This window comes from Convolutriloba macropyga, chromosome 2, assembly GCF_964194025.1.
Source record: "Convolutriloba macropyga chromosome 2, txConMacr16.3, whole genome shotgun sequence".
NCBI lineage: Eukaryota > Metazoa > Xenacoelomorpha > Acoela > Convolutidae > Convolutriloba > Convolutriloba macropyga.
In genome coordinates this window covers 75,482,549-75,509,317 of record NC_134469.1, presented here as the reverse complement: position 1 = coordinate 75,509,317, position 26,769 = coordinate 75,482,549, and the positions used below count along the sequence as shown (strand labels likewise).

General features: G+C 34.8%; 1 protein-coding gene across 1 annotated transcript in view; it reads right to left on the bottom strand.

Moving 5' to 3' along the window:
* LOC142334998 (uncharacterized) overlaps positions 1–26,769 on the bottom strand; it is a 253,501-nt gene that overhangs the window by 52,167 nt on the left and 174,565 nt on the right. The gene's annotated exons all lie outside the window — the stretch shown is intronic.

Genomic DNA, 26,769 nt, shown 5'->3' with positions numbered 1-26,769 from the left:
TGCTGCAACTCCGGTTAATCTAAAACGGAGAAGTTCATCTACAAATATCAGTCGTCCGTCAAACCACACAAAACGCAGTCGCACTCTCTCACCATCATCAACATCAACCTCAGACATTCTTGCAAATCTCAAATTCGCCCAATGAGTGGAAGCAACAACAACAACAACAACTACAACAACAACAACAACAACAACAACAACAACAACAACAACAATGTGTTCAAAAGCAGTGCCGCCGACATAGCAAATCCGGTAACACACACTGCGCTTGATTTCTTTGAAAAACCAAGTGTTCTAGTCAATTACGAGAGCGCTTTTGACCAGGAGGTGTTCCCTCAAGTGGGAGCCAGTGGACCCACTTTAGATTTTGTAGTGAGCGGTGACAACCGAAATTGTATAGACCTAAAATACATCCATTTGTCTCTAGTGGCTGCTATCTACGATGAAGAGGGTCGCACTAAAATCGAAGCAAGCGATGGGGTTGGAGTCATCCTTGTTAATAACGCAATGCACAGCCTCTTTTCACAAGTTGAACTTTACTTGAACGACTCCCTGATATCTCACAGCAACAACACATATCATCATCGGGCCTTAATAGAAACGGAGCTCACAACAAACCAAGACAGCAAATCAACGTGGGCTACCTGCCAGGGTTATGCGTATAATCCGGATCCTGACGATAAGCGAAAAACAACTGAGTGGTACGCAAACAGACTTAAGCAAACTCTCGCAGCAGACTATCGGATGAATTTTTATGGCACTCTCTACGTTGATTTTTTCACTTGCGAAAGGCTTCTTCTGCCGGAAGTCAATATGCGGATTAAGCTCTGTCGTTCCAGTAGCGAATTCAGTCTCATGGGCCTGGGAGATGACGCCAAAAATAAATTCACCGCAGTTGTCGAGAAGGCGTCAATATTTGTGCGCAAAGTCACGCTAACAGAATCTGTTAAACTTTCGATAGAAAGAGCATTGTTGAAATCACCAGCCCGGTATCCATACATTGATAGCCTTTGCAAGAGCTTTATTATACAATCTGGACAGAACAGTTTTGTAAAGGAATCTATTTTTGGTACCGAACCTATTCGAAGGCTAACTGTTTGTATGATAGTCAACGCAAAATTCAGATGTTCTTTGGCCACTGATCCTTTTCATTACATCAAATTTGGTTTAACACGCGTAGAAATCAGTCGGGATAACGGGCTACCGATTGCCGGCACACCTGTAGACCCTCGAAACAATACACGACTATATCACAACACACTAACAGCTCTGGGCTTTAAAAACGGAGGAAACGGGATTGAACTTGATGATTTTGATGACCATTTTATGTTGACATTTGATTTGACATCCTCGCAAGAGGCATCGAAGAGCCTGACACTTTTCCCCGAACTTACAGGGGCACCAATAACTTTGAAACTTTCATTCAATCCAGCACTTCCTGAAGCAGTTGAGCTTTACCTAATTGGAGAAAAATTTAGTCAAGTGTTTGTCAATAGTGCCCGCGACGTCTGCAAGAATCAATTAATTTTCAATGGATAACTACTCAATTACTAATGTTGTTAGCAAATTTAAAGAGCTAAAATTTGTTTTTCGAGGAGTTTGGTCGTCTGATAATTTTCCTATTTTGCCCCGAAACCGACCTTCTTTTCAAGTAATAAACACATCTAGAGGTAATACACTTGGCACACATTGGATTTTACTTATTGCAATACCATCTAGGCTGGCTTTATCTAACAAGTCTTACAGGGGCAGCCGAAAAACCGGAAAAAAAACACAGTCCAAGAGAAAGAAAATGCAGGTGCTCAATATTATAATTTGGAACAGTTTGAATATACCTTTATGCTTCTTTGATTATCTACATTCTCGAATACAAAGCTTGTACAGTAATACTCATGTGTTCATTTTGCACGAAATGACATCAGAAACCTCAGTGCAATCTCTATCGTCTAATTTATGTGGTCTTTACTGTATATATGTAGCAACGCTCTTTCAGAAATTTTGGTCAATGTCCAATGAAAAAAAGTGAAACGCATAAAGACATTGAGAGCTTTATTACTGGTTTTCGTGCAAAATGTGTTAATATTCTTAAACAAGTTCGCCAAGTCAATGAGATTACCTTAGTTCAATTTTTTAACTGCAGGTCCATTAGTAACCACAAATTACGTGTCGAATGATTTGCATGATTCTTCATTTGTTGTAACAAAATAAACCATTAGCAATGTCTTCATTTTACATTGGTTACAGTGTATTTAATGCTTTTTAATTATAGGTATAATTGAATCGTTGAAAGTCTCGATCAAAAAATGAAGTGTCTGAGGAAAACTGAAGGTAAATTAGAGTTTGATTAAACCCACGAGTAATCAGATTCAGGCGTACTCTTGGATAAACCGGCTACTCATATTGGTTGGGACTGATTCAGTAATTTTCTTCATGATAATCATCATCTTCTTCATCATCCACTTCCATCGCCTCGTCATCAATGTAGGGATTCTTTTGCCTCAATTCTTTTCTCTCCTGATAGATTACACGGCTCCCCAATTCATTAAGATGAACGATATCACTACTTCCGCTGCTCTCCGGATCACTCCACTGCTGTTGATTGTAGCCGGGATCCGGTGGTTCTAGAATAACAGAACAAAGATACCGGATTAACCTTGGGAATATGAACACCCTGTTGCAAAACTTGATGGCTTTTTTTAAAAAAAAAAAATTAGCACACTTACCGTAAACATGTTTCCCAAGGTCTTGCAGATGTGAAGAATTCAAAAAAGAGCGACCATACAGCGAAACCTCTGATAGACCGTCCGAAGAATCGTAGCTCTCCCCACCAGCGCTTCCATTTCATCTGAACTTGATGACGATGATGACGTGTCGTTTCCATCGTTCACAAAGCTTTCATTTTCTTCATCGACTGCTCGGTTCTGCTCAAGCCAAAAGTGTCCGTGAGGCAGGGTGGTGATTCCATCGCTCAGAGTGAAACGTTTATCATCAAAGCTATTAAGGGCTACCTTGTTTGTCATAGAGATCTGGATCTGATGGTTCTCTGCGTGTATCCGCGTAATAGGTGCCCGCTGACTTGACTTCTCAAAAAGACAACTGCGGTATTTATCGTGATGGAGACTTTTTTGACACTACGTTGAACGCCTTTTGCACTCTGCTTCACTCCATCCACATATTTAATGCTGTACATCTTTGATCTCAGCAAAACGCATTCGTCCAAGACTTGCCCATTCAATTCGTCTGTCATAGTAAGTGGAACCTTTTTGTTCGTTGGATCATACAAAACGTGGTCTGATGGATAATCCGAAAGATCAAGCAGGTGCTTAAATTTCGCCATATCTTCGTAGAGATCATTCGTTTCAACCCGATAAAGTAGAGAGTCGGTGTCCTTGTAAACAACTAGTATTCGATTACCGTATCTCGGCCTCATTTGATCATAGTGGAAACCATAGAGCGCCAATTTGGATAGATCTAAAATTGCTTCACCAACAGGAGTTGGTTTGTCCCACGTTATGACTGGTTGCGACATGAAAACCGAACATAAGTTCTCACTAATAATTTTGAACGACTTGAAATTTGGTTTAAATGTCAGCTGTTCGGCTTTTCTTTCTGTTCCCACAAAATAAATTTGCCTACGATTGCGTTTGTTCTCCATTGTCTTTCCAAAACAGGCATTGGACATTAGCTTGTAGAAGTTTTTCTCAAATGTGGTTTTAGCTTGCTTCCTCATTACTGTTCCTCTCGATGTACGAACGTAGCCACTCAGATTGAAGCGAAGAGCTCGATGAATTTTCTTAATGATGAGGCCGTGCCGGACATAGAATTTCAAGTTGTTGATGTGACAAACATAGTGATTCTTATCAAACAGAGTTTCAACCAACTTTGGAACCTGCTCAGATCGAGACCTATTCAGATTTAGTTGAGAGCTGTATGATGACAGCCAGTCGGTTTGAATACAAAATTTTTCAGGTGCTAGAGGGAGATCTTGATGCGGAATATGCATGGATGCTGGATATTCTAAATCAACCTCAACAAAGTAAGCGTAGTCGTAATCTTCTCGGTATTTTAAAAGATCACTCTCGGAAATAGATTCAACCCAAGTATATTCACATAGAGGCAGGGATTTCATCATTATTCCAGCATAGAGAGACTTAACATCAAAGAAAGCTCCAAAAACTGATGTCTCATCTTCATTAAAAGTGTTCAAGTACTTGTTGTTTGCTTTGAAAAACCGCAAAGAGCCAACACCGTTCAAACCCCCTCTTATTGCTTTCTCACAAAACAAGAGTTTGTCAATGTCATCAAGTAGCTCAATTTTCACTTTTGTTGTGATGAGCATTGCGTCCCAGCTGAGATTAGGTGCACTGTAGAAATGAGCAGGATCTAGTTGGTACACTTTCATACAAACATCTCTGAACTTTTCAAAAACGTCAGCGAGAACAAAAACATCAATTTTAAGGTATGCATCGTGATAGTCTCCAAAATCATTACAATCCAATAACTCATAAATTTGCATCGCTTCGTTATATTGCTGCTCTGAAATATCAATTTTGCCGGTTAGGGTGTTTCTCCACTCCAGGCAAAATACAGGAAATGGGGCGTTGAATTTTTCGTGGCTGTCGAGGTAGCTATATGGGAAGTACGCTTTTTTCGCAATTTTTCTAAAATCATTGTCATTGATATGTTGAAACCCTGAGCGTAGTATTCGAAGATCTTCTTGTTCAAGAGTTTTACTGAGCGCGTCAAGGCTGGAAGCCATAAAGTTCATGCTGTCGAGAAACCGTAGTTCATGTTTAATTGTTTTTTCTTTACCACGTTTGTCAAAATACGTTCGAATTGGAACCTTGATGGAGAAAGAAATAAACGTTTCTTCGGTGCGAGCTATCGCCGAAAGTTCTTCTTTGTCTTCAAGCGTCAAGTGTTTAATTATGCGATGCGAGTCGAAACGAGAAAGGTTGTGGAAAAAATAGGAACAAAAGAACCAGCAGTAACCATTAAGTTACATTTCGAGTGCGCTTCACCTATAATTTTTCCCGTTAAATGACAGTGATGCACCACTTGGACCTCAACATCGTCGTCTGGAGAGAATTCCTTTTCACAAATGCAACACGGTTCTGCCCAATTGTCAATCATTAACTGTCTTGCTATATCGGTCATCTCTAGCTTTCGATGTCGTTGTCGCTCTACCGCTGTCCACTTCAACCAATGCCTCATTGTGTCCAAGAACTGTTTGATGCAATTTTCTCCTCTGTAAAACGTTTCCTTTGCAACTTTACCATCTCGAACGTCAACCAGAACGGCTCCAAAACTGCACGGATATTGTTGTTCAATTACATGCGTAGCGGCAGCACCACTGTTGAGAGCACCGTGCTGGTAATTAGAAAGTACATCCTCGCAGTCATCTGTTTTAACATTGAACGCTTCGAGGTCGGCGTAAATTACAAATGGACATTTTGTTGTTTTGTGCCAGCTTGTAAACTCAGTGACGGCTCCTTTAGGTGGCATCTCAATCATTAGGGGTTGTTGGTCAATGCAAAGCTGTCAGTGCTGTTGCATTTTTGTTCGCGCAACACTCTGCAGACATCGCTCACAAAATTTTCTGAGACTGTTTTCAGAACTAGCTGTTCTCTCAGACCGCAGAATTGTCTTCAAAAGCCTGTCTAGATTTTTTATTAAACAAAAATGAGACTTTTTGTCGTCATTCAAAAGCAGAAGATTGATTGGTTTTCCTCCACCTTTGATCTTTGTGAGATATGCTGGGTAAATTGTGAGAGGTTCTTCAAAAGCGTAAACGTTAATTTTCACTCTATTCTCTTTTTCAAAACGCGGTATTTGGCTGAGGGGCATTGGCATACGCTCTTTGTTGAACCTCAATTTTTTAAAATGACGAGTGTATCTTTTCGGCCGTTCTTGATTGTTACGCACTGGAAATAGAGCCGGCAGTACGCAATAAATGAAACAGAGACCATCTGCAAAATTTTTGATATTAAGAACAGTCCTTCGGAGAGGCTGAAGCAGCCTTGGTGTTGGAATAAAGCTAGCAGGACGCAGAGTTCGATAATTGCATAGCTTTATGTCAATCAGTTGGAGCCTCCTATTAACCCATCCGCTCCCAGCTGTGCAAAAAATATTGATTTGCGTCAAAACTTGGTCAACATGCTGATAGTATTGATCAGAGTCCAAATGAGATGAGACACTTTCCTTGTTACTCTTAAAAAAACAAGACGTTTTGTCACCTTTAAGCGGCTTTTAGAACTCAATTTGAAGACAGAGTGAGAATTTCATAGGGTCAGAGGTCATCTTTGACTTCACAAATTCGCAAAACGCACTTTCATTTGTCACCAAAAATTCGAAGGATCATAATTCTCCTCGTCGTTGATAGCAAATCGAAACGTGCGGAAAAAGCCTTTCACCGATCTCTTTTCATTGTGCAAATGACTTATTCCTAATGTCCTTGATTCGGTCGCTGGTTGTTGTCTGACATTATGATTAACATGTGAATGTTCCCCAACGCGTTTTGTGTGCCAAAAAAGGTCTGACAGCTCGAGCATTTCAAGTATCGTGCAAAATTATGCTGCGTCTTTAGATGTCGCACTAAGTTACGAGCTAAGGAAAACACGCTTGTACAACGCCCGCAACAAAAATTTGTTGTTGGTTCGTTGGGATGCTGTTGACGTTTATGAATAGTGAGTTTATAACGACTTGCAAAGGATTCATTACAATTTGTGCATTTGTGCATCATATTGGAACAGTAGGTGGCCTGAAACAACCAAAATTTTAAGTTGAAGATAAGCATTCGTAACTATAGACGGATTTTTTTTAAAAAAATTATAAAGAAGATGTAAAATACTGCCATCACTAGAATTTAGTCTATCATGGCTCAACGTCCGATGTGGACCTAATTTCTGAGCTAAGAGCAGTCACTGTCACTTCTCACAGGTAAATGACAACAGCCAGAGGACTTCTAAATTCATTGGATGGACTCGTGCCGAGACACTAGGGGACATTCATCTCGAAAATCAAAACGGGTAAAAGAATACATCGCGCTTAGCCTGGCTGCTCCCTAAGCGAAATGGTTTCCAAACCTGATTAACGAAATGGATCTCTCCCTGCCACTACTTTAAAGTTGACGTCCAAAATGCTTGTCACAGGGAGTTTGGCCCTAACTGAAGTTGAACGTCAATCCTATCTGTAAGCGGCGGTCTTTAGAACTTTCTCTTTTTCACATTTTACCTCATTATTTTTTCCGTATTCAACTTTGTTTACATCAAACGTACCGTATCAAGTTATTTCACGGGAGAAATTGTATCACTTTAAAGTCTAGTTTGAAAGTCTTTCCTTGATAGATATCCCTCCAAAATGGCTATGCTTGGACTTTGTTGCTTCAATCTGTTATTTCAGATAAAACCACTTGGTTTTCCGAGCATGAACAAAGCCCTATTTTGTTAGATAATGCCTTTAGTTCAAACAGATATTAAGAAATTTGATCATTTCAGTAATTTTCCCTGTGTAATAATATCGTTTTCCCCAAGTTTCTAGCGTTTATTAATTGAAAATCAAAGTTTTCCAGGCGTAAACAGCATTATAAATTAGTAGATATTGTCACCTGCGGTTTACACAACAAATAGAATAGCATTATAAACTGCGCTTTAACCAGCCACACCAAAATCTAACAAATTTATTTTGTTTTAAGTACTTGCAATTTTATAGTAAAATAAGTTAAATTTCAACTCAAAATTGAACTCATAGAGAATGTTTAAATCGTTTGTAGACGTTTGTTGTGGCTTTGTGTGGCACAGCAAAGTATTAGGCTTGATTTCGAGTCATTTGGAGCTCGAAAGACAAAATTTCAAAATGAGTCAAAAAGAGGGCGACAGACCCCCCATTTCTTACTACATCTATAACGAAGCTGCTAGCCCATTGAAAAAAAACATACCCAGCAGATTGCAGGAAAATAGCCGTCACTGATTCCTATAACCCCGATTGGGACTAAAAGAAGAGAAAATGAAATTTTTGCTGACATAAATCTTAAACCGTGAACTATTTCGATTTCATTTTGAAGCCTGAGCCACTTTTGCTTCTTGATGAGAGGATAAAATGGGCATTATTAATACCAAAAAGCATTAGAGATGGTAACTAAGACTTAAAAACAAAGTTCTTGTAGCGGGAAAATAAAATTTGGATTCATGAGTATATCCCCCTTCGATTTTGAATTTCAATTTTTGATACTGACTCTGTTGACTCATAAATGTTTTGCTGAGCAACTACAGATTTAAAGCATTTTAAGCAGAAAGAAAGAAAAGCGAAATTAGCATGGAAAAATCAAAGAATTTTACATATTAAATAGGCTGTGATTTAAGAAAAGCACATAAATTTTTATTCGACAAAGAATAGCTGGTCCTGAACTACAAATCGAAGAACTGAAGCAAGTGAAGACAGCGTTATTAGCCTCCATAAATAACAGTCTCCGATAACAAAAAAGGCGGACACGAAAGAAAACAAAACAAAAAAAGAAATTTATCTCAATTCTTTTAAAAAATTATTATCAAATTATTATTTCCCACAATATCAATCTCGAAAGAATGGAAGTTTGAACAATGGAAATTTAGACAACGAGCACCAATTTTGAAAACCACATCAGACAAAGTAAAAGGACAACAAACACTTAGCAAAAAAAATTGATTTTTTACTAATGTCATTGAAAATAAGTGGCATCAAAGTCAACGAAATATACATCTAAAACCTGAAATCTTCATCGTCTATTGCTTTATCTATCAACAGAAAGCATATACCAAGAAAAATAAGGACCACAAAAACAAAGACAGGAAGCAAAGTTCAAAAATTGTCAAAAACAAATTTTGTCGACGCCAATGCAATGAAACTCAATTAGCAATTAACTCGATTCATAAAATAGATTCAATTACGCCTAATCGGAGACCAGATGAGGACTATTACTGAGACTAACCGATAGGACAACTATCGAAAACGGTCACAAACAAAAAAAAAATATTTTTTTGAACACAAGCGTGTCAAAGTCGTGAAAACTGTTAGATATGAAAGAAGACCATTAAGAGTTTTCAGCTTAGACTTGAGTGCAATACGATCTATCATTATTGAGACTAAGTGCTAGAACAAAAAAAAACAAAAAATTTGCAAAACGCAAAAAAAAACAAAAAATTTTTAAAAACAAGTTATGTGAAATTCGTTTAATGCTGCAGTGGTGAATTGAAAAACTAGATAAGTTCATTTGAGCCTTAAAAAGAACCAATAAGACCTACCATTAATGAGGTTAAACGAGAAAACTAGAAAATACTACAAAAAGGCAAAATCCCAAACAAAATTACATGAAATGAAAAACGGCGCAAACAGAAGTCAAATTTCCTCACGTGAAAAAAGTCGCTCTTTAAAAAAGAAAATCTATTTAAACAGCAGCATTTCCTTACTTCACTTTAGAAAGGACTTTCAAAAAAGCCACGTTTTCAAATTGCACAAATTTGGATAATCTTACTACTGCAGTGTGCCAAATATCACGAAAACAATTTGACTTCTTCATGACAAGAAAAATTTAAAAAACGTGAGAGCAGATATTTAAAAGAAGAAATCGCATTGAAGACTCGTTGAATTGTTAAAACACAGCAGGACAGGTCTCGAACTACAATCCATTGAATTGAAAGATCTACTGGCTTGACAATTAACAACTTTACAAAAACATCAAACAAAGCCGACATAATTGCGGAAAAGTATTTGAATCAAAAAATCCACAGGCAATTTAAAATTTTCCTTTGAAAATAACCAACAATAACAACAGTCCATCATAAAATTGATACAACGCTCCGGTAGAGTAAGTAAAAAACACAACCTTATGTGAATCAATGACAGACAGACCAAAAAAATACAAAAACTGAAAAAATGGCTAAAAAGGGATTTTTAAGGTGTGTGGCGTCAATGAAGGACAACCAAAATAATACATCACTAGACCTCAACCAAAGCAGTTTTAGTAGTCATAAAATATCCTTTAGCCGTTCAAATGACTAAAAAAAGGCACAATAGAACTCAAATTGAAGGCAAGATTCACAAATTGACAAACGTTTCAAAAAGGACAAAATCTCATTCCCTAAATACCCTAGCTAAAAGTTGGCACCAATAAATTGATTAGTTACGCCGGTCTTGAAGGCCAATAACACTTTTTTAGACAGCTTCTCGAAAAACAAGCAAAAATTGGTTAAATCTTGAATTTGATAGTCACAGAAAAAATCATTAGCTACGAAATAAAGCCAATATTTCGATAAAATTGAAAATCATTATCAACCGAGGAGTCCTGTCATTAAAACAATAATCTCCTAGACCGCAATAAATCAAACAAATACTAGTAGAACTCAAAAATTCGCCAATATTTTTTTGAAACGAATAATGTAAACATCATACGAAATTGGCTAAACTAAAAAAAATTCAAATCAAGTATATCCTTAGAGCAACCGATGAAAACGGTCACTAATGAGATAAGGCTATAAAACAGCAACAAATACAAATGCCATTAATTTTCACAAATTCACTACTTTTTTAAATGAACATCATGAAGTCTATATAAAGCATTAGGTATGAACTGAAGATTAGTTAGTTTGATTAACTTAGACAACCATAATAAACGACACGATGAGACTTGCCGTCAATTAGACGAAGAGATAAGATAACAAAGACAACCACAAAAAACAACAAATATCAAAAAGTGGACCATATTTCTTGAAACAATTAGTGTCAACGCTATAGAAAGCTTTAGCTTTAAAAAGAAACACTTCAATCAAAAAATTAAATTCCCATTAGCTAGCTGTGAGACTCGTCCCTAATGAGATTTATGATAAGACAAATCGCAAACAAATCGCAAACTCAACATTCACTAGTAATTTTGAAAGTAAATAGTGTCAAAGTCACGAAAATAACCAATACTTATGAGCTCGAGTCATTAATTACATTCCTTTATGTCTCATTACTAACCATTCAGACGTGTTAACATTGGTATTAGGTAATAGACAACAACTAAAAAAAGCGTGCAAAAATCAAACTTAAACTTTTATGTTAAATATTGTGTCAAAGCATCAGCTGCACGTTAGGAAATCAAGAAATTGCAAATAGCTGCATTCAAAACTTAAATATCATTTTACTAGCCCTCAAAAGGAGAAAAACTGAAAACACGCACGGATAGTTTTACTGCAGAAACTTTGTTTGATTTGTCCATCAAGTAATAAAAAATGTGAAGTAGAGTAACCTGAATGACTCAAAAGAATTGTATTCGATCAAAACCGATTGTAATTAGTTTTCAAAAAAACTGCTTCAAAAAGCATTTCAACAAAAAATTTTGCTTGATAACAAAAATGTTCTTTATAACTCAATTCCAGAGTGTTTGATCTAGAGTTTTCATTCTGAAAATAAGCGAGGTTGAATGAGTTTGAAGTCTTGTATGGAATAAGTAGTGCATAATAGAAAATAACAATAAAAACGTCAAAGATCTAAATTCAAGTTGCTAGGCGGTAAAAGTTCGAACAAGTCTCGGTACAAGTGTCGAACTACAATCCATTGAATTGAAAGATCTACTGGCTCGACAACTAACAGCTTTACAACAATATCAAACTATGCCGACATAATTGCGGAAAATTAATTGAATCAAAAAATCCACAAGCAATTTAAAATTTTCTTTTAAAAATAACCAACAATAACAACAGTCCATCATAAAATTGATACGACGCTCCCGTAGAGTAAAAAAAACACGACAACCTTATGTGAATCAATGACAGACAGACCAAAAAAATACAAAAACTGAAAAAATGGCTAAAAAAGAGATTTTTAGGGTGTGTGGCGTCAATGAAGTAAAGCCAAAATAATACATCACTAGACCTCAACCAAAGCAGTTTTAGTAGTCACAAAAATCCTTTCTTTAGCGGTTCAAATGGCTAAAAAGAGGCAAAATAGAACGAAATGAAGGCAAGATTCACAAATTGACAAACGTTTCAAAAAAAGACAAAATCTTATTCCCTAAATACCCTACCTAAAAGTTGGCGCAAATAAATTAATTAGTTGCGCCGGTCTTGAAGGCCAATAACACTTTTTTTAAGATTGGGCTTCTCGAAAAACACGCAAAAAACGGTTACCTTTTGAATTTGATACTCACAGAAAAAACCATTAGCTACGAACTGAAGAAAATAGTTCGATAGAATTAAACATCATTATCAACCGGGGAGTCCTGTCATTAAAACAATAACCTCCTAGACCGCAATAAATCAAACAAATACTAGTAGAACTCAAAAATTCCCAAATAATTTTTTGAAACAAATAATGTAAACATCATACGAAATTGGCTATAAACTAAAAAAATTCGATGAAGTATATCCTTAGAGCAACCGATGAATACGGTCACAAAGTAGATAAGGCTATAAAACAGCAACAAATACAAATGCCATTAATTTTCACAAATTCAATATTATTTTTCTAAATTAACATCATGAAGTCTATATAAAGCATTAGGTATGAACTGAACAGATTAGTTAGTTTGATTAATTAGACAACCATAATAAACGACACGACGAGACGCCATTAATTAGACGAAGAGATAAGGTAACAAAGATATCAACAAAAAACGACAAATATCAAAAAGTCGACCATATTTCTTGAAACAATTAGTGTCAACGTTATAGAAAGCTTCAGCTTTGAAAAAAGAAACACTTCAATCAAAATATAAAATTCCAATTAGCTAGCTGTGAGACTCGTCCCTAATGAGATTTATGATAAGACAAATCGCAAACAAATCGCAAACTCAAATTTCACTAGTAATTTTTGAAAGCAAATAGTGTCAAAGTAACGAAAATAGCCAATACTTATGAGCTCGAGTCATTAATTACATTCCTTTATGTCTCATTACTAACCATTTAGACCTGTCAATATTGGTATTAGGTAATAGACAACAAACTAAAAAAAGGCGCGCAAAAATCAAAATTAAACTTTTATGTTAAAAATTGTGTCAAAGCATCAGCTGCACGTTAGGAAATCAAGCAATTGCAAATAGCTGCATTCAAAACATAAATATCATTTTACTAGCCCTCAAGAGGAGAAAAATTGAAAACACGCACGGATAGTTTTACTGCAGAAACTTTGTATGATTTGTCCATCAAGTAATAAAAAATGTAAAGTAGAGTAACCTGAATGACTCAAATGAATTGTATTCGATCAAAACCGATTGTATTTAATTTTCAAAAAAAACTGCTTCAAAAAGCAATTCAACAAAAAATTTTGCTTGATTACAAAAATTTTCTTTATAACTCAATTCAAGAGTGTTTGACCCAAAGTTGTCATTCTGAGAATAAGCGAGGTTGAATTAGTTTGAAGTCTTGTATGTAATAAGTCGTGCATAATAGAAAATGTCAATAAAAAACGTCAAAGATCTAGATTCAAGTTGCTAAGCGGTAAAAGTCAAATTAAATCTTCAAAAATTTGAGCTTAAATGTACACCCCTTTTTCGTCAAAAAATTATCTCAAGTAAAACAGTTTTTCAACATATGCTCAAGTTTCAACTGAGGTGAGGCATGAGCGACAAAAACGATCAATCATTTTGAGATCGAGCGCTCAAAAAACACATCTTTGTAAAAAATTATAGCATTGACTCACAGATTGTACTAAATGCTAAAATCTAATGACACAAGAGGTTCTCAAGTCATCAGAAATTGAATAGCTTCTAAAGACGGACAGAAACATGGGAAAACGATGTTGGCAAAAAAATTGTTTGTCTGGCCAAAAAAAGGTTGTCGAATTCTTTAAGCCTTCAGTTTCGCTCAAAATAAGAAAGAAAGAATTAGATGAGAAAATATATGTCACTTTCCTTTTAAAATTGTAGCCGGCAGCGATACCAAAAAGCATTTTGACAATTTTGAGGACAGCAAAATCTCTTCTAAGCAATTCCGAAGCAGTTATTTTCCAATTATATAATATCCTTTAGCCGTTCAAATGGTTAAAAAAGGCACAATAGAAATCAAAATGAAGGCAAGATTCACAAATTGACAAACGTTTCAAACAAAGACAAAATCTCATTACCTAAATACCATAGCTAAAAGTTGGCACCAATAAATTTATTAGTTACGCCGTACGCCGGTCTTGAAGGCCAATAACAACTTTTTTAAGGCTGAGCTTTTTGAAAAACACGCAAAAATTGGTTACCTTTTGAATTTGATACTCACAGAAAAACCATTAGCTACGAACTGAAGCCAATATTGCGATAAAATTGAACATCATTATCAACCGAGGAGTCATGTCAATAAAACGATAATTTCTTAGACAGCAATAAATCAAAGAAAAACTATTAGAACTCAAAAATTCGCCAATACTTTTTTGAAACGAATAGTGTAAACATCATACGAAATTGGCTATAAACTTTAAAAAAAATCGATCAAGTATATCCTTAGAGCAACCGATGAAAACGGTCACTAATGAAATAAGGCTATAAAACAGCAACAAATACAATTGCCAGAAATTTTCACAAATTCACTAATATTTTTTAATGAACTTCATATAGTCTATATAAAGAATTAGGTATGATTAATTGAGTTTGATTAACTTAGACAAGCATAATAGACGAAAAAACTTGCGATTAATTAGACGAAAAGATAAGATAACAAAGACCACAACAAAAAACGACAATTATCAAAAACTGGACCATATTTCTTGAAATATTTAGTGTCAAAGTTATAAAAGCCTTAGCATTGAAAAAAGAAACACTTCAATCAAAATAATTAATCCCCATTAGCTAGCTGTGAGACTCGTCCCTAATGAAATTTATGATAAGACAACAAAAAGTACAAATCGCAAACTCAAATTTCACTAGTAGGTTTTGATTTGAAAACAAATAGTGTCAAAGTCACGAAAACAACCAATACCTATGAGCTCGAAACATTAATTACAATCCTTTATGTCTCATTACTAACCATTCAGACTTGTCAATATTGGTATTAGGTAATAGACAACAAACTAAAAAAAGCGTGCAAAAATCAAACTTAAACTTTTATGTTAAATATTGTGTCAAAGCATCAGCTGCACGTTAGGAAATCAAGCAATTGCAAATAGCTGCATTCAAAACATAGATATCGTTTTACTAGCACGCAAGAGTAGAAGTACTGGAAACACGCACGGATAGTTTTGTTTAATTCAATAACCTTTACTGGAAAAACTTGTGCGATTTGGACATCAAGTAATAAAAAATGCTATGTAGAGTAATCTGAATTGAATGACTTAAATGAATTATATTTGATCAAAACCGATAGTTTTTAATTTTCAAACATTTTTGTAATAGAGTCGCTATAGCTGTAACTCTTACATAAGAAGAAGTAACAAGTGATGTCCAAATGAACTTCGAGGGCTCACAATCAATATATTTGAAATTTCAAAGTTTCTTGTGTTAGAGTTAACTACTTACAAACATACAATGAAAAGGACGCACGTGGACATTCTCTATCAAAAATTCTAATCAAACACCGATTCCTCACTCACTTCAAAAAGTGATCCAATAATTTGACTTCTCATTGGAGTGAAGAAGCCGAAAAAAGTGTGAACAGTTCTTAAAAAGCATAGCCCCAAGGAAACCACTCGAAGGACTATCTCTCCCAAAATAGAACACCTTCAGAAAAAAACATACAAACGGAAAACACCCTTGAGACAAAAATTATTGAAATCAGTTCATGAAAAAATAAGATCTTGAAACAACTTGCACTAAAAAATAATTTAAAACACGTAAGCTGATTAACGGCCGGCGAATTGATCTCGAGCGACTGGTGCGGCGAACAATTTAGAAGTCAGTTCACAATCGGTTTTATTTTGGCAACAGACTTAACTTCTGAATGCGCGCAATTCAGATAACTCAAAAAATGAAAAAATTCACGCGCGAAAAAAATCACTCAAAAAGTGAAACCAAAAGAATATTCTAGAAGAAAACGGTCAAGAAAAAATTCTGCATAAGAAAAGCACACGTTAACAATAATTGTTTCAAAATGAATCTTACTGAAAAACTTCCTAATTAGCTTAAAACATACTAATTAGCAGAAAACTTAATCAAACCTCCTATAAAAAAACTGCTTTAAAAACCATTTCAGCAAAAAATTTTGCTGGATTACAGAAATTTTCTTTATAACTCAATTCCAGAGTGTTTGACCTAGAGTTTTCATTCTGAAAATAAATGAAGTTGAATGAATTTGAAGTCTTCCATGGAATAAGTCGTCCATAATAAAAAATGTGAATAAAAAACATCAGCGATCTAAATTCAAGTTGTTAAGCGGTAAAAGTCAACTAAAATCTTCAAAAATTTGAGTTAAAATGTACACCCCTTTTCGTAAAAAATTTGCCTCAAGTAAAACAGTTTTTCAACATATGCTCAATTTTCAATGGAGGAAAGCCATAAGCGACAAAAACGATCAATCAGTTTGAGATCGAACGCTCAAAAAACATCTTTGTAAAAAATCATACATAGCATTGACTCACAGATTGTACTAAACGCTAAAATCTAATGACACTATAGGTTCTAAACTTATCAGAAAATGGAATAGCTTCCAAAGACGGACACAAACATTGAAAAACGATGATGGCAAAAACTAGTTTTAGTCTCGCCCAAACAGTTTCAGTTTCGCTCAAACAAAAAAGGAATTAGATTAGAAAATATATGTCAAATGTAGCCGGCAGCGATATTAAAAAATTTTGACAACTTTGAGCACAGCATAATCTCTTCTAAGCATTTCCGAAGCAGTTATTTCCCAATCATTGCAATTAATCAATTATAGAAAAACCCGAGAATATGACAGTGATAATAATTTCTAAAGGGAGCCAAGAATCACAAAAAATACATGCATTAGAAAGCAAAGACAAATTGCGCATATAGTGGACAAATATTTCTTGCTAATACTCGTTAGCATAAACAATTAATAGAAGATTTTGCAAGTTCAGGTTAGGTAACTTCTTCAGGTTAAAAAAAGGTATTCAGAATAAAAACTGACCTTTATGGCTTATCTGATCTGAATTTGATTTTGTTTTCCAACATTTACTACTTTTAATTTCGAAAAAAAAAATGTCTCATCAAAAGTTAATTGAGGAAAATCAGCCACAACATCTAGCCTAAATTATTCAGTAGAAAATAATAAAATTTGCAAAAATGTAGAGTTCGTGTCAGGAAAGCATTTTAAATGGCCAAAAGCAGCCGGTAGAATTCAAAAAACGACTCGCAAAAACTAAGGATTAATTTCCTCAAATTGAAACAACACATACACAAACAATACAAAAAAAGGCAAGCAAAAACAAGTCAAAAATTTCTGCAAAATCAAAACAATCTAAAAAGAAAGAAGAAAAATAATGCTCTGCCACATAATCGGAAATCTATTCTATTTCGCTCCCCTGAGCTTAGTGGGTACATAAATAGAATGCTACCACCACTTCAACTACCGCTCTTGCTACATGAGCACTGAATAAAATAATAAGGCAAGATAAATTTTCAGACATCCTCAACTTAAAATATCACACACAAACAATAGAAATTAAAAACATACCCGGCAGATTGCCGGAAAATAGCCGCCGTTGATTCCATTAAGCATGATTGGGATTGAACGAATAGAATATATTGAAAAAAAAAGATTTTTGTACAAAAAAATTTTTTAAGTCCGATTTATTTTGATGGCATTTCGTAGTTGAACATACTTCTGTTTCTTAGAGAGAGATTACAGGGGCTACTATCAACACCAATAAGCATTAGAGGTGGTAACTAAGACTTATAGGAACGACGTTCAAATAGCGGGCATCTTAAATTGGGCTTTATGGGTTTATCCCGTTTCTATTTCTGACTTCAATTTTTTATACCGACTCTGTTCATTTTGAATTGCTTTGCTTAGCAACTGATGTTCAAATTCACTTTTAGCAGAATGAGAGAATAGAGACACTAGCCTAGAGAAGTCAAAAAGATTTCACGCAAAATGTCGAAAAAGCGGCAAAATGGTACAGCGAAAAAAAGTTTGACAAAGTAAAAAAAAAAATACGAGCGCAATAATAGCCGGCTGAGAAGATGAGGGCGGCTATTAATAACAAAAAATTAAATGAAGCAAAGATAAAACATAAAAAGTCAAAAAAATGCGAAATATCAAAAACAATCTCAAAGTTGAAAGGTAAGAAAGAAGAAACAAACATTTTGTTCTTCAAATATAACCTGAAATCTATTCTGTTTCGTTCACCTGAGCAGCTTAGTGGGCACATACATTGAAAACTATAACGACTACCCCCCCCCCCCCCACCCGTGCTACTCCGTACATAGTAATATGCTGTAAAACTTTAATTGGGGGTTATAAAAACATGGGGCGGGGTGAGAAAATCCATAATCGAACATTACATGAGTACTGAAGAAAATAATGTGGCAAGAAAAATTTTCAGAGACCTCAGAAAACTGACATGAAAAACATATCCGGTAGATTGCCGCCATTGAATCCTACGATCCCAGTTCATTTTGAAAAAGAAAAGTAAAAAAAAACTGATTATTTTTTTTTACAAAAAAGAAGAACATATCTGATTTGTTTGGTAGTTAACCCAACCAAAACCAAAAATTACAGCATATAGGGATTACTATTAACGCCAACCACTAGAACTGTTATCTAAAACTAGACTCTATGGTCTGATTACACCGTTCCTATAATTGATTTTGTTTATCGACATTGAATCTGTACAATTTAATATGTTTTGCTGCGCAATATCTGTTATAAATCACTCTGGACAGATCAAGGATATAGAAAATAAAACTATGAAATAGAATAGAAAATTACATTTATTGCAAAAACGTGGAGTTGGTAATAAGAAAGTGCTTTAAATGACCAAAATACAGCCGGCAGAATACGAAAAACGACTCGCAGAAAACTTAAGATTAAATTCCTCAATTTCAAATAACAAACGACACACACAAACAATACGAATAAAATGACAAGAAAAACCATAAAAAGTCAAAAACTTGCTAAAAAGTGCAACATCAAAACAATCAAAAAGTTTAAAAAAGAAGCTATTATTTTGTTCTTCCATATGATCTAAAATCTATTCTGTTTCGCTCCCCTACTCCTTGTGGGAACATATCTTGAATGCTACCACTCCAACAACTACACCCTCCCCCCGTGCTACTTCGTACATAGTGATATGCTGTACGACAACACAAATTGTAATTGGGAGGTTAAAAAAAACATGGGGGAATAGAAAATCGGTAATCTGACATTACGTGGGGGCTGACTAAAATAATGTGGCAACATAACTTTTCACAGATTTCAGAAAATTGACATTGGCAACATATTCGGTGGAATGGCGCCTTTGAATAGAAAAAAAAATTAAAAAAAGGATTGTTTCTTTCTTACAACAAAAAAGTGCACATTTTGATTTGTAATTGTCTCACCCCAAATTACAGCATACAGGGATTAGTATTAACGCCATACATTAGATCAGTAATCTAACAGCAGGCTCTATGGGCTTATTATGCTGCTTCTATTTTCACTTTTTTATCGACAATGAATCTGTTAATTTCAAATTGCTTTGCTGAGCAATAGTAAGTTGAAATCACTTGGAGCAGATCTAGCAAATAGAATATAAACTGACTAACGTCGAACAAATTGCTCTCCAATGAGAGGCGGGGCGTAAAGAAAAAATAACTTTGCATCTAATAAATATGACACGTAACAGACAAGCAGAGGCAAAAACAACAAAAAAGTCAAGATCCCACAATTTAGCAAAAATTTCTGAAAATTCTTTTAACATTCTTTGTTTTTTGATAGCATTACTGCATTGTCATATTCTGTTGAAAACAAACAGCTCCAAGCTAGGAAATTAATTTTTGCTCCATTTAACTCAAAAACCAAGGGAATAGAGAGGCGGGGCGTAAAGAAAAAATAACTTTGCATCTAATAAATATGACACGTAACAGACAAGCAGAGGCAAAAACAACAAAAAAGTCAAGATCCCACAATTTAGCAAAAATTTCTGAAAATTCTTTTAACATTCTTTGTTTTTTGATAGCATTACTGCATTGTCATATTCTGTTGAAAACAAACAGCTCCAAGCTAGGAAATTAATTTTTGCTCCATTTAACTCAAAAACCAAGGGAATAGAAAAAATATTGCAAAACCTGAAAAAAAGCAGAACTCCAAAATTTTCATTTCACAAAACCAAGGAAGACAATTTATAAACTCGAAAAGAAAATTAGCAAAAAAATTTCAAATTTTGCATAGAAAACGTTCAATAAAAATGTTGGAAACAGTTTTCACGTAGCTTAAATTTACTAAATAAACCATATTCAAGCTGAGGAGAAGCTTAATTGTCTTCTAAAGATTACAAACAAAAAAAATCATTCAAAATTTTAAAAGGAAAATCACTACAAAATTAGTTTTCATTCAAAAAGAATTTCATTCATCAGTAAAAAAAACCAATGAAAACATAAACCGACCAACGTCGGAATAATTGCTCTCGAATGACCAACCACCAAATAATTGCTCTCTAAAACAATTTAGAAGGTGGCATATGATAGATAACTTTTATTTTAGCAACAGACTTAATTTTGAATGCGCGCAATTCAACTCACCAAAAATGTCGAAGTCAAGCGTGAAAAAATCACTCGAGAAGCGACCACGAAAAATGTTCTCGAAGAAAATTCTCACACAGAAATTTTGCTGAAAAAACTCGCCTTTACTAAAATTGCTCCGTTCGAGAGCAATTGAGAAGCCGAGAATCTAAACACAGAAAATCCAAACTTCAGCACTGATTTCGTATTCATCACAAACTTGAAAAAAATCCAGAACAATCGTAGCTCTTCTTGTCGTCGAACCGCAGCGATCCGCAGTACCGTCAATACTTCTTTTCGAGCTGTTTCAACACCATAATTTACATCATTCACGGAAAAATGCTGTTGGAGACTGGGTAAAATTTTTTCGAGAACTCAAAAGTGGAATAGGCTCGAAGTCTCACAAAACCAACACCTCTTGAAAAACTTATTAATACAATCCATTCATCGGTATATTATGCGTATTCAGGTACTAATATCGGCTCTCAAACGTAAAAATCAGAGCATCATAAGCTAGCTAGACACATTGCACTAACCTCTTCTCTGCTGGACAATTTTGCTTCTGACTTGGGCCAATTCAGGGTCAAGTTTGTCGACTACCCTCTCAATGTACTGGTCCAGAACTAGAGAACGGACCTCGATGTTGATAGGACTGCGGCATATGGGACACTGGTTGTGGCTGTAGGGCTTACTCTTCCAGCTGTTGATGCAGAACTCACAGAAGGAGTGGGCACAGCCAAGTGTCACTGCCTGCGTGAACAAAACAAACAGTTAACTTAAGCGTCATGAACATTGTTAAACACAAAAAAACTTTGCGAATCAAAGTACTTTTGCTTTAGTATCACCCTCTAGGCAATATATTATATAAAACTGAAGGTATAGTATTGATTTACAAAAATATGCCACAAAAAATTGACCAACCCGTGATTCTGGAATTTTTATTGTGTAAGATCTGATAAGATGCTGATAAAAAAACTTTATCGTGTAAGATCTTATCTGTTCTTACCCGATAAAAATTCTCCCCTACGTGAATTTTAATCGCGTAAGATCTGACAAGATACTTATCAGATCTTATAAGACAATAATTCAATTTTGCTGAATTGTTATCGTGTAAGATCTGAAAGGTATCTTATCAGGTCTTACACAATAAAAGTTCACATAGGGCACATTTTTTAACGTGTAAGTTCTGATAAGACATGTTTGAATGATTTCAATATTGCCGTATATCGTAATCGAGTTCACAAAAAATAATCGGTCAGCTAACAAATTATGAAACAAAAAAATGTTTGTTCAGTCTATTTTGGCGGCTGTTTTATTCCGAGTCTCAACTAGGTACTATGGCTCAACTTAGCAGTCCAAGATAGTTTTGGTCTTTGAATAAAAATTGTTTGATAATTGTTGTTTTGAGATTGTTTGATAATCACCGCTTCAGAAATAGCGCCTGATACTCGAATAACCTTTTTCACAATATCTTATAATTCTCAAAAGACAGTATAAGATAATTTTCTCTTTGATCCCCGACACTTAAGCGTTGCATGCCGTAGCTTTTTGGCTACTGCTTCAAAGCAACTCTGAGTTGTCTTCAATTTGAAGAGCGAGCCATACTTAACAATTTTTTTATCCAATAAGATCGGATAAAAAATCTTATCAAAAAGATGAGTCATAGCTTTCCAATTGTTTATCTTACAAGATCTTATAAGATCCATCTTACATGATAAACACTTTTTGTCAAGCAAAATTTTTATCGCGTAAGATTTTATAAGGCAGAATTCTTATCTTGTACGACTTGACAAAAGTGATCTTTTATTGTGTAGGATCTTATCAGACCTGATAATTTTTTTTATCGAGTAAGACCTGATAAATTGTCTCAAAAAGTCTTAGTCAAGTGACGCATAATCTTATAAGTATTTGTAAGACACTTTTGTAAGAAAATTCTACCATCTTACACGGCAAAAATTTTCAAATGTCTGGGGAAGCGTTTACCGAAAATGCAGGCACAAAATTTGATTTTGTAAAGTGCAATTAAGCTCCCAAATTCAGATAAACATATTTGAAAACTCAATTCCCAATGCTACAGAGATAAGGTCAGACTTAGAAAACTAGGAACTCTTTCACTTCCCAGTTTATATCAAAATACACTTCTGGCAAACCGAAAAAAAAAACTAGATTTCCACGCGATCAATCACAGCTTTTAAAAATAAATAAACTATTTAGTTTGATACCCAAATACAATACAATATAAGACTATGTTTCTGACATATGGAAAACATAACTGACTAAGTCGGAAGAATTGCTCTCGAACGACTAGTGGGAGCTCAAATCTATTGCATCCTGCTTCATTCGTACAGTAACTAAATTCACTGAGGGCGCTTCAAATGGCGTCATTAGAGGTTATTATACTGCACGTCAAAGGTAAAGTTGTCTCAAAATGTGATGTTTTCACGTTTGTTCAACTACGATTGTGTTAGCATTCGCGATAAGAATTCGATAAATTTTAAAAATTTGAACTAAATGTGACATCTTTTTTTTCTTATGAGAAGTTCGTTAACTTTATATCGAGGTATCTGTTACTGTTATCAGTTATTATTATTATGCATGATCTGAATTTCATCAGTAAACAAGACCACTAGCCAAGGGGTCCAATGGTGTAATAAATTTCTCCAAAAACTGATTACAAGCTGGCGTAATATTGCGTCAAAAATTCATAAAAGTTGGGGGTGTTAACTTACTTTTGACAATCAGTATATATACCACTATAACCACGAAAAAAACTTAAAAAGTTGCTCGAATTTTGCCTGATTTTTCATATAAATTTCAGCAGCGACTTGCCGCCACTTGAGTTCAACTGCTGACTTGTGAATGAAAGAAAAATTCATATCACACAAAACGAAAAAGTCAAGCGCGTAAAAGTTGCTTGAAAAGTCACAACGGTCAAGCAAAATGTTGCATAAAAAAGACCAACATGTTTACAATGAGTGCTTCAAAATGTTTGAAGAGCAATTAATTTTACAAAACCAACCGCAATTTATTATTGTTCATAAATGTAAATGGCATCCACCCGGATCGCACCCGTTTGAAATCTTAAGAACTAAACAATTTACAATCTTAAATAAAAAATTTTATAAAGGCAGCTTTGAAATGTTTCTCTATTCAAGTTTTTAATAACTTATGGCGAAAATGCAAAAAAAATATTATCACTCAAAACAGCCGAATTGTTTTAAAAATTGATTTAATTACTGCCAGAATCTAGAACTAACTCAGAAATTCGTCACAATGTACAATGGAACACAGTCTATTTAGAAGAGAACTTCTTCGATGCAAAAAAAAACTAGTTTCAAGAAGACAAACAATTTTAAGATCTATGGAAAACTTGCAAAGAGTTGCTTCTCAGAAATTTTCAACAGACAGAGTTGGCAACAAAACGCGTGACACAATTTATGTTACGACTCCTTTTCTGAAATTTACCAGAGCCAAAGGTCTGTTTGTTGAAGACCCACTGTTTTAATTCGCTGTTGATCATTCAACCAGAAGCAATAATATTGAGAAGCCTCAACTCATCAAAAAGCGGGAAAAGTCATTTTTATTACGGTAATACTCCATTGTATCATGTATCATATAGGGAACGAATAAATTAACCAAAACAAAAAACAAAAATAGTGACCAGAAGTTTTAATCCCCAATAACTCGGGCAGGTCGCCTATCATCGATAAAAAAGATCGGCAACAGCAGCCTTACACAAGAAAATACGAAACTCAGAAAAAAAATCAAAAAAGAACGCCTCGAAAACTCGTGGTATTACAATTATCAAAAACCAATCACAATAAGATGATGATGAAATGCACAGTATGCGTTGTCAGAAAGCAAACAACGCCTTTGCTAAAAAGTCAAAAAAATTAATGAAAATTAGTAGCATCAAAGTTCAAAGAACGCGTGACCATGTATCACTTAATCAGTTCATACCATTCATCTTTAACAGCTAACATCGTTTGTTTTTTCAAAATTCCAATAAGCATTAAAATTACAATAACAAGGCATATGACAAAAGAACTCATGATTAAAATATCACAAAATGTTAAAGTAGATGCTAGATACTCGTATTAGATAACAATAGTAATAAACTGAAAAAATTGATCGCATCGAAAAGTGCGACATTAGAGGGCCAATAGAATCTGTTATTTTCCAAACCGAAACCTGTTTTCTTGAGAGCAAAAATTCAACAGCTACAGCAAAACAAGAATTCACTATTTTTCAACAATAAACATTACCAAAGAAATATAAAACCACTGCATGGAAACAAAAGCCAATGAAGAGATTCAATTTTGTTTCTCTAAAGAGCTCAGGAGACCTGTCATTAATGAGATCAAAATAAGTCGACAAAAATGTACATCCGCATTCTAGATTTAAAAAGTGGTTGCAGAACAGAAGTTATATTAATGAGTGAAGTAATTCAAGATTGCTCAAAAAATCTGTACAACATTTCAACAGCAATCCTCACATCTAGTACAGTAAAAATTGTTCTAACACACTAAAATTCAGCTGTTGAGTGAAAAAAGTAACCGAGAAGTGTCTTTTGGATTACTTACCTCGTGACCAGATGATCGCAAAAACCATCGTGGAGGACGAATAAAAAAAATGGCTTGAAAAGTCTTGAAACACAGTCGAAAACCAGTAAACCTAATGATTTATTTAACCACTTTATGGTGACAACAGTCTTTAATTGTTAACAAAGTGTCCGGCCGCACATACTCGAAAAACATAGCAAAACTTTTTTTCGAAAATTGATATTGTTAAAATCATCAAAACCAATGACATCATCTTGATGCAGTTAACAATAAGCGCTACTACGAAACTGGCACACCAGCTTCGTTGAAAACTATTGAAACTTAGCAAAACTCAAAATTCACAAAAAATAGTGGCGTCCGAATTAGTAAAACAAGTGACCTTACATCAAAAAGTTTAACTCTTTCATAGCTTTTAATCTTGAGAAGCATCATACAAAATTTACTAACAACATGAAACAATTAAAAAACATAGAGCAGGCAAATAAATAACAAATGAAGGCAAGAAAAAAAATCAAGAGATGAGATGTTCGAAAAACACATCCTAGAATAAGTAGCATTAAGTATAAAATGAAGATGTTAACTGAATCTAAAATTCCTAATATGTTGTATTGTGAAAACAAAACACCAACAAATACGGCAAAACAAAATTCAAGATTATTCAAGAAGTTAGAAAATTCAGGAAGTTAGATAAAATGTAAAACCACTGAAAATATCCGTTTTCTGTCATTAAGCAGGTGTGACCTGTAACTAATGAGACTTAATTACAAATTCAACAAAAAGTACGAAAAATGGGGCCAACACTCAAAAACTCATTAATTTTTGACAACAAAAATATAATCGCGCAACGCCAAGCGGTGGGAATTTAAGCAATTGGGGGTAGTGTTGTGAGGGCTGGACGCGAGGGGGTCCAAATCGCCAGGCGGAGGGTGTGTGTGTTGGCGACAACGGAGTGGGAGATGAGTGGGGGTGACCGAGGAGGTCAAACTTTTAAGATCAAGAACCATCCTATATACCATGAAATCGTATCCTCAATACAGCTTCCGTAAATCGCATTCTTAGAGACTAGTAAGGTTTTTTTCTATCTATCCCTTTTTTGAGGTCAAAAAATTGCATAAAAAGTAGTATAATTGAAAGACCACAAAACTAGTATAATTGCTACAAACTTTGTTAGAGAGCAATTGATTACAGACCACAAAACTAGCATAATTGCTACAAACTTTGTTAGAGAGCATTTGATTAAAGTCATATAAATCTTTATCTATCAACTGAAATTGTTGCATATGTCTTTAAAAAGGCAACGATACCTACCAGCAATGAGACTTAATATTAAGACTACCACAATATCAACATGTACAGTCAAACCTCCCTCGAAAAAATTATGAACAAACAGAGTCAAAGCCATAAGAGCCACAGGCAATCTACTGAAAACATCTACGAGGTTCTATTAAGCAAAAACAACTCAAAAATGACGGTGACAATGAGCAAAATTGCGTTGACATAGATCAGGTGAAAACTGTCAAACCTGCTGTTCGAAATATTTTTGCTAGATAGTACAGTTTCAGCTAGCCCTCGTTGTGGATTATTAAAATTGCCTGAACAAGTTTCAGGGCAGTGCTC